Raw genomic sequence first — 9,493 nt, 5'->3', positions numbered from 1 at the left:
AGCTGAGAGCCTTATGGGGGTTCCCTTGTAACTCACTCTTTGTTTTTCTCTTGCTGCCTTTAGGATCATTTCTTTATCCTTGACTCTGGCCATCTTGACTTTATGTCTTGGTGTGGGTCTGTTTGGGTTTTTCCTGTTTGGGATCCTCTGAGCCTCCTGTACTTGGATATCTGATTCCTTCTTTAGGTTTAGGAAGTTTTCAGTCATGATTTCTTCAAATACCTTTTCAATCCCCTTTGTTCTTTCTTCCCCTCCTGGAACCCCTCTTATGCGTAGATTGGCATGCTTTATATTATCCCACAGGTCCCTTATATTGTTTTCATTGTTTTTTATTTGTTTTTCTCTCAGCTGTTCTAATTGGATGTTTTCTCTTGTCCTATCTTCCAGGTCACTTATTCATTCCTCTGCATTATCTAGCCTGCTTTGTATAGCCTTTAGGTAAGCTCTCATCTCAGCAAATGAGTTTACTAATTCTACTTAGTTCTTCTTTATAGCTTCTATTTCATTTCTGACATATTTTATATCTCTAAACACTATTTCTTTTAGTTCCTTCAGTACTTTGATCACTCCTTTTTTGAAATCTTAATCTAGTAGGCCATCAATGTCTATTTCCTTGATTGTGCTTTCAGGGGATTTCTCTTGCTCTGTTAATTGGGAGTGGTTCCTCTAGTTCTTCATATTGCTCATATCTCTCTGGCACTGTGGCTGGTGGGTGGGTGGGTCACTCCCCCTCCTGATGCCACAGTCAGATGCTGTGATTGGGCGAGGCAGGTGGGAGGATTATGCCCCCTCCCAGCACCATGGTCAGGTGCTGCGTTCCTGCCAGGGAGGTGGGTGGCCGCCTGCCCTCTCCCAGTGCCAGTCGCTCTGCTGCACTGTGCAGCTGCCTGCTTTGCCTGGGGTCAGTGCTCCAAAGGTGGGCTCAGGGGAGACTGGGGAACAGCCCCGCCCCTGCTCCACGCCAAAACTCAGCTCCTTGTTTGTTTTGGCAGTGTGAGTTCTCTGAGGTGCCAGGGCAGAAAGATCCTATCTGTCTCAGGCTGTAAACAAGTCTCAGTCCTGCCTAGAAAGTTACAGAGCCCCCAGTGCGGATTCAGGGCTTAGCCCCGCCCCCACCTGGGTGCTCGCACAGGAGGAGACAGTGCTATGGCTGTGCCCCACCTCTCTTCTCATGAGAAGCACCAGTAATGGCGCCGCAGGTCTGAGGAAACAAAGGCTATGGTGCCCCTTCCCCCAGGGCACACCAGCCATGTTACTTTGTTTTTTTCACAATTTATGGGGGACTGAGGTTGTTCTGCTCCTTATCCCCTCCCAGCCACGATGAGCAGCACCTTGCAGTCCCCGGGGCTGCCTCAGTGTAGCCACCCCAGTCCTCTGCCCACCTTGGGCAGCCTGTCACGGCCCCCAGCTGCCAGCTCGTGTCTCGGGCTGGGTGTCGCGGGGACACTTTGTGCCCGTTTAACTTAGTTCTTTCGGTCAAGGGGTGCTCAGGGCAGATCTGAGACTCGGAGGCTCCCCCTCCGTCCTGCTGACCTCTCCGTAGGAGAGGGGAGATCCAGCAAATGAGCGCCAGTCCTCCTTTGCCACTCCCTCCCCGCAGGACTGGTCCCACACTGTTTTGCCTTTTCTTCTTTCTTTTTTCCCCCTCTCCTACCAGATTTTTGATGTCTTTGTCTTTCGAAGAGGCCAATGCTCTGTCGGAGTTCTGCAGCTGCTTTGGTTGGCTGAGTGAGTTTTGGTGTACTTGTGGGAGAGAGTGAGCTACAAACATCCTTCTACTCTGCCAACTTGCCTCTCCCCAAAAAGCACAATATGTACCTACTTTTAATCTGAGCACCCAACCCCCACATCTCATGGCCTTTCTCTTGCCTTTCAATGTATCTCTGAATAAATCTACCTTCACTCAACTGTGGCTTGCTCTTGAATTCTTTCCTGTGTGAAGCCAAGGACCCACACTTAGCGGGGCACGTCCTAGGGGCTCAACCGAGACCTGGGACACAGCCCTCCTCATGCCCCACATCTGTTTTCCTGCATCAGTGTCAGAAGGGACTCCTGGGGCTCCTGGAAGATATGGCTGTTCCTTCAGGTTTATTGTTCTGTGACATTCTTTTCTTCCTGGAAAATAACTCCTGGGCTTAGGTACAAGTTATTTAGGGTAGGGCATAAATCATGGGGTTGGGGTTGCTAAGCCCATTGTCACTCAGACAAGTTAAACAATAGCAGTAACAAGGAGGAAAAACAGGTTAGTCAGTTAGAAGTAACTCAAAGAAAGCAAGTTAACAGATCACAATAAATTCTTAAAGCTGCCTAGGGTCAGGGAAGCCATCTTGTGTATCTTTCATGGGGTCCTCCCTGGTATGAATCTTTCCCTGTCCCTCATTTCTTGTTTGTAGGAAATAGGCTTCATTTAGCCTCCTTCACCTTCCCTGCGTTCCAAAGGGCAGATTCAAACAGTTGCTAATCAGGAGATGGAGGGAATGCAGAAACAAAGGAGGAGCAGCTGAGAAATAATAGTGCAGCCTTGGGACAGGGTCCTGGTACCTTCTCAAGGAATACACATAGCAATATCTTTTCTTCTGCAGGAACTAAGGTCCCCCCACCCCCACTGCCTCCAACCCCAACCCCTGCCTCTTATTTATAGAAAAGCTGAAGCTTCCCAGGCCTTAGATGGTTTTTAACTGCAGGACATTGGGCCCACCCGATTGCCAGCATTCTGATTAAAAGTAACTTTCCTTTTTGTTACCAAGGCTGTTGCCCCCACTGGGATCATACCCCTACCCCTTCCTCAAATAGAAACCAATTATTCTTATCTAAGTCTCAGGAGGCAGCTGCAAAGAGAAGAAACAAGAACTGGTTAGAACTGTGGAGTCCAAGATGGCAGAGGATTTGACTTCCAGTGGATCTTGAGCCTCATTATATGCTCATTAGCATGCTAACTGACACACCCCCCAGCACCATGACAGTTGATGATCGTTGTGACAACGGGAAAAACCCATACAAGGACAGAAGACAAGGCAATTGGCACCAGCGCACCCAGAACAAGGACAAGGATGATGGAAGCCTCACATAAAAGTTCACGTGGCCTTAGTGGTAGTGGGAGCTGTCTCCACTGGCCATCTTGGCCAATGGCTCCCCACTCGAACGCTTTTTCCTGGCTTGAGAGCTTCCTTTCCTTTTCTTATTTTGAGAAATAAAGCAGCCATTCACTTTGTCCCTCTGCCTTTGCTGCAAATTTATTCACAGCCAGTAGTGAAGGAGTTTAAAGCAAACTAACAAACTCTCTGCGGACTGATTAAAAAACTGCTGATTCATTCTTTACTGAGAATAACTTTAACCCAGAGGCTCTGCTCCAGGAAGGAGATCACAGGCTGATGATCTCAGAAGAATGAACAGACCCTCCAGAGTTCCTCCTGAAGATTCATTGAATTTAAGAGGAATGTAGCACCTTGTAAAATGCCCTAATGGTTACCACTTTTTCTATAAAACCTCAACAGCCCAACCCCATGATGGGCTCACAGTCTTTAAGGCAATGACCTGCTGTCACTCCCTTTGCTGCTACCTCCGACTCTCAATTCGGCTATTGGGGTATAGAGGCCAGTTTTCTGGCAAGAGTGGCAAGGACCCACACTTTGGTGGGCCTTCTAATTTAGGAGTCTCTCTATTGGCTAACAAGTGTAGATTTTGGGACTTAACAGCTTCCATAATCAAATGAGACAATCCCCTATAGTGAATCAATCAATCTTTCTCTGTCTCTCCCATATATACCCATTTAGTCAGCACCAATGAATTGATTTGTTTCCAACAGGTTTTTTTCTAGTGCTAATGCAACATTGTAATGTATCTATTATATTATTCAAGCAGCACAAGTTACAGTGGTATCTAAGTAAACTATAAGTGGTAAATAAATTGAAATACTTATAATTTTAAATTATATTGTAATTAAATTATTTTATGATTTAAAAACATAATGATGCACACATTTTAAATTCTGTATGAAGGCATAATATAATGTACAATCAAATAGAGTTAAAGAAACTAGTAATATGATTGGAATGATAAAGAAAAAAAGAGCCTGGAAGAAGGTATATTGCAAATTGTACAATAAATAGCACTTGAAATTTGCTGCAGCAAAGTTTAAAAGCTGTTCTTTGTGTAAGAAAATCTATAGATAATAAAGTAGACTTTTTTAGGGCATAATTTCAGCAATTGCATAGGGAATTTGGAAAAAAAAATAGTTTCCCCTCAATAGTAAAACAAAACAAAACAAAAAAATCCATGAAAGCAACCACCTAGAATCAGAATCAAATGTCCAACACATATTGTTTTAATGATTTGTAACAGGATGCAGCTTGTAACTTTGGCCAATCATAAATTAGCTTGGATTTTTGACCACATAGGAATAATTTATATGGAGAGATAATAAAATATTTTATTCATGGAAATTAGATTAGAAAGTTTTCAGGAAAAGACTAAAAATGAAAATGGTATTTTACAAAAAAGTGAAAGATTTTCAATTAAGCAACCAAACAATTGGTTCCAGAATATGAGACCTTACATACAATATCAAGTACCATAGATTCGAATAATTTCTTTTAATTGCAAACACTTTTCCTGGCTTTAGATTAGATATACAATATGAGACACTGTCACAACTGGATATCCACATGCAAAATTATGAAGTTGCACTCTTATTTCACACTGCACACAAAATTTACTCAAAAGGGATCATAGACCTAAACGTAAGAAGTAAAACTATAAAACTCTTAGAAAACATTAGAGTAAATTTTTATGATCTTGGGTTAGGCAAAGCCTTCTTAGTTATAATAGAAGCACAAGCAACAAAAGAAAAGGGGTAAATTGATAAATTGGACTCCACTTACAAACTAAAATCTTTTTCAAAAGATACCATCAAAAAAGAGAAAAAGATAGCCCACAAAATGGGAGAAAATATTTGCAAATAACATACCTAATAAGGGACTTATATCTATAATATGTAAATAACACTTACAACTCAGTAATAAAAAGATAACCAAATTTTAAAATGAGCAAAGGATCTGAGTGGCCATTTCTCCAAAGAAGATATACAAATGATCAATAAGCACATGAACAGGAGCTAGACATCTTTAGTCATCCAGAAAATACAAATCAAAACCACAAAGAAATAGCATTTATCATCTCCTACAATGGCTGTAATCAAAAGGACAGACAAGTGTTGAGAAGGATGTAAAGAAATTGGAATCTTCATATACTGCTGGTGGGAATGTAAAGTTGATGTGGCTTCTTTGGAAATCAGTTGACAACTCTTCAGATGTTAAACATAGGATTATCATATGACCTAGCATCTTCCCTCCTAGGTATGTACCCGAGAGAAAGGAACACAGACATTCACATGAAAATATGTACATAAATTTTCATAGCAGTATTTTATCCTAATAGCCAGTAAGTGGAAAAAACCCAAATGTTCATCAGTTGATGAATGCATAAATGAAATGTGATATATAATCACATAATGGAATATTATTCAGCCATAAAGAGGAATGAAGTCCTGACACATGCTGAGACAGGAGGGAAGAGGGCAAGGCACAGCCACTCAAGGAATGACAGCAATTTAACACCAAAATGGAAGATTCACCAAAATGGTGGAAGACTCAACTCCCAGTTGGCCTTAAGGATTAAGAGGTCTAACTTCTAGTAGACCTTGAGCTTCATTATATGCTCACTGTAACAGCGTGATAAATAACATGCCTTCAGGCGCCATGACAGTCTCAAGGATAATCGCAAAAGGCCAAAGAATGGGTGGTGGCCTAATCCCTGGGAATCCCAGCCCCTTCCCAGGGCAGTTGGAATGATCCCACCTGTAGGCACGTGAAACTACTAAGCCCACAAAAACGCAACACCATGCCTAGTGGCCTTTTTTCACTCTCTCCCCTTTGGAGATGGCCCGCACTCTATGGAGTGTGTACCTACTTTTACTTTAACCTGAGCACCCAATTCCCACACCTCTTTCCTTGCCTTTCTCTTGCCTTACACTGTATGCAGGGTGTAGCTCTCTAAATAAATCTACCTTTACTCAACTGTGGCTCGCACTTGAATTCTTTCCTAGGCGAAGCCAAGGACCCAGACTTGGCAGGGCACGTTCCAGGGGCTCAGTCAAGACCTGGGACACAGTCCTCCTCACGCCCCACATCTGTTCTCTTGCATCAGTGCAACATGGATAAACCGTGAAAATATGACAAGTGAAAGAAATCAGTCGCAATGATATTCTATCATTCCATTTATACGAATTGTCCAGACTAGGAGAATCTATAGGAACAGAAAGTAGATTAATGGGAGAAGGTGGGAATGTGGAATGATTGCTAATGGGTATGGGACTATCTGGGGGATGATGAAATGCTCTAATATTAGATAGTTGTGATGGTCCCATAGTTCCATGAGTATACTAAAAACTATCGTGTGTTTTTAAAGTGTGAATTTTAGGGTATGTGAATATATCTCATTGAAGCCATAAAAAAAAATGAAAGAGAGAGAAGGGTAGGGGAAGAAAGGGGATGGAAAGAGGAAGGTAGTATAGAAAAGAGGACAGGAAAGATAATGAAAAAGTGAGAAAAGCAAGAGCTGCAGTTGTGGGTCTTTATAAGGAATGGAGAGTAAAGGAAGAGATAGAGTTGTGAAGGAAAAACCGGGCTGGTCTGACAAGATAACTCATAAGTCTAGGAATGTGAAGGAGAGGCTGGGCTGGTTTAACAAGATAACTCACAAATCTAAGTATTGGAATACTGATCTGAGTTCTGCTAGACTAACTTGTAAATCTAAGTTAATTAGTGTTGGTTTGCTGTTTATGTTTTTTTGCTAGCCAGCTGGATTTTCAAAGACACATATCTGGCTTTGGAATGTTGGTTTGCTGCCTCCCCGCCTCCACTTTTGTGATGCTGCTGCTGCTAAAGCTGTTCCATGCCTATCGGCCGAATACCCCAAGCTTGTACTTTACCCTATAAAACCTCATATGCACATCTTGAAGGTGCTCAGAGCTTCGGAGCAGAAGCCTCTCTGAGCCCGCCGGCGTAATACATCTGAGTACTCCAACCCTCCGAGTGGTGCTTGTTTCTTGATTGGCCTGTCGTTTCCATAACAGAGTGAGATTTGATTGTGGTTTCAGAATGGAAGATAATAAATCAACAGAAAAAACAGAAAAGGATTTAACAGATCATAGCCATGGATTATAAATAGAATTGAGACAGGAGGGAAGGGGGCAGGGCACAGCCACTCAACAAATGACAGCAAACAAACTGGTAAAGATTTACCTCCTAGTTGGCCTTAAGGCTTAAGCAATTTAACTTCTAACAGAATTTGAGCTTCATTATTTGCTCATTGTTAACAGTGATCAAATAACAGGGCTGCAGGCATCCTGACAGCCCCAAAGCTAACCGCAAAAGGCCAAAGAATGCATCGGTGGTGGTCCAATCCCTGGGAATCCCAGCCCTTTCCCCAGGGCAGTTGGATTAATCTCACCTGTAGGCCTGTGAAGCTATTGAGACCATAAAAAGTGACAACACCACACCTAGTGGTCCTTTGCACTCTCCGCTTTGGAGATGGCCCGCACTCTGTCTATGGAGTGTGTACCTACTTTTACCTTAACCTGAGCACCCAATTCCCACACCTCTTTCCTTGCCTTTCTCTTGCCTTACACTCTATGCAGTATGTATCTCTCTAAATAAATCTACCTTAACTCAACGGTGGCTCGCACTTGAATTATTTCCTGTGCGAAGCCAAGGACCCACACTTGGTCGGGCACGTCCTAGGGGCTCAACCAAGAGTGGGACACAGCCCTTCTCATGCTCCACATCTGTTTTCCTATATCAGAATCGCTATAGTTTTCTTGAAGAGATGTAAGTAAAAGATTACAATCCTTATTTAATATTTTTATTCTTATATTATGTACATATAACTGTGAGGAGGTTAGGCCATATAGGACCTAACCCTTTATTAACATTATATTATAAAAGAGGTTTTGTACAGAGAGCATACAGGAGAAATTACTTGATTTGACAAATAGCTTTGAGAATCTCACTGAAGGTGATATTTGAGCTGCCTCTCACAGGACAAATAAAAACGAGATGGGGATCTAAGAGGCAGGGTATCAGTTTATCCAGAGGTATGGCGATGTGAAAAAGTATAGCATAAAAGAGAAGTATGAGGGAAATGAAGCAAAGAAATTACTTGGGGTTAGGAAGAAATGGTTCTTTTCCATTAGACAATGAAGTTTTAACTTTATCCCATAAATGTTAACAAGCCATAGCAGGTGTTAAAATTAGAGATAACTATCAGATTTTCATTTTAGAAGGGTAAAGGCTTCCTTTGATTTCTTCTGATTCCAAGACAAACTGAGTTCCCACTTTTCCGAATTTCCCAGGTCTTTTTCATTTAGCTCTTAACGTTCTGCCTTGGACACAGTCTGAGTAAATACATTATAATTTCCCAGAAGATAAAGTGGAAGGTTCTTGTAGGGGAGTACAGTAACACTGTATAGAAAGTAAACAGCTGAATTAGAATGAGATAATGGCTACCCTTTACTAGACAAAAAAGTTGTAAGATTTAGGCTGTGAGTTATGAGGTCTTGGGAATTACTAGAAATATTCATACTCCTGGCTTGCTTGGTTTTCACTGGTTTCATTTTAAACTTGCTTTTCATTATCTTTCATGTAGAGCTATCCAAATCTTGGCAGCTTTACAAATCCCTGGACTTTGTAACATTACAGTTATTATCTCAGAACTCTGGGTCTAACTGGGAGAAGGTAACTAACAGAATTCCTCAGGCAGACACTCATTTTCAAACATTCATTCGCTGAGCCAGGAGCTTTAGATAGGGTCATCTTGCACCCCTATTTCCAAAACTACTCTCCACATCCCCACACCTGTACAGTAATAAATAGCCTTGGGACTATTTGGAAAGGTCAAATTCACTTACGTGATTAGATTCCCATTTGTTTAACTTAACTAAGAAATGACAACATCTTTTCGCTTTGGGGGCAGCGTTTGATAGTAAACTGAACTTTGACTCCTTAGAGCAGAAACGATTTGGATTGGATAGATTCCTCTAGGTTAAAGGCAAGGTCGAAAGCCAGGGAGACTTCGCTAGCCAGGCGCCTCTCCAAGCCCTCTCACCCAGATTCCCGACCGCCCGCGGCCCCGCCCGGTCGCCGCCGGCAGCCCGCCCAGCCCCCGCTCCCGCGGCCCTGTCGCCCTCCGGGTTCCATCTCCGCACTGCTGTCAGCCTCAGCTTCCCCGCAGGACGCGTATCTTCTGAACTCAAAGGACCAGCGGGAAGCAAAGCCTTTTCAGGGGCCTCCCCTGAGGACCAGTCAGGCCCCGAGAGCGCGTCAGACCCCTTCCCAAGATGGCGCGGACGGCGCAGGCGAGGTTACAGGCCCAGCGAGCATTCGCCTAAGCTGCCAACGAAGCCCCGTTCAGTCTTCCATTCTCGTCCACCCTCTAG

The sequence above is a fragment of the Camelus bactrianus genome, chromosome 13 (assembly GCF_048773025.1).
Source record: "Camelus bactrianus isolate YW-2024 breed Bactrian camel chromosome 13, ASM4877302v1, whole genome shotgun sequence".
NCBI classification, from domain to species: Eukaryota; Metazoa; Chordata; class Mammalia; order Artiodactyla; family Camelidae; genus Camelus; species Camelus bactrianus.
Note: the sequence above shows the minus strand (reverse complement) of the source record.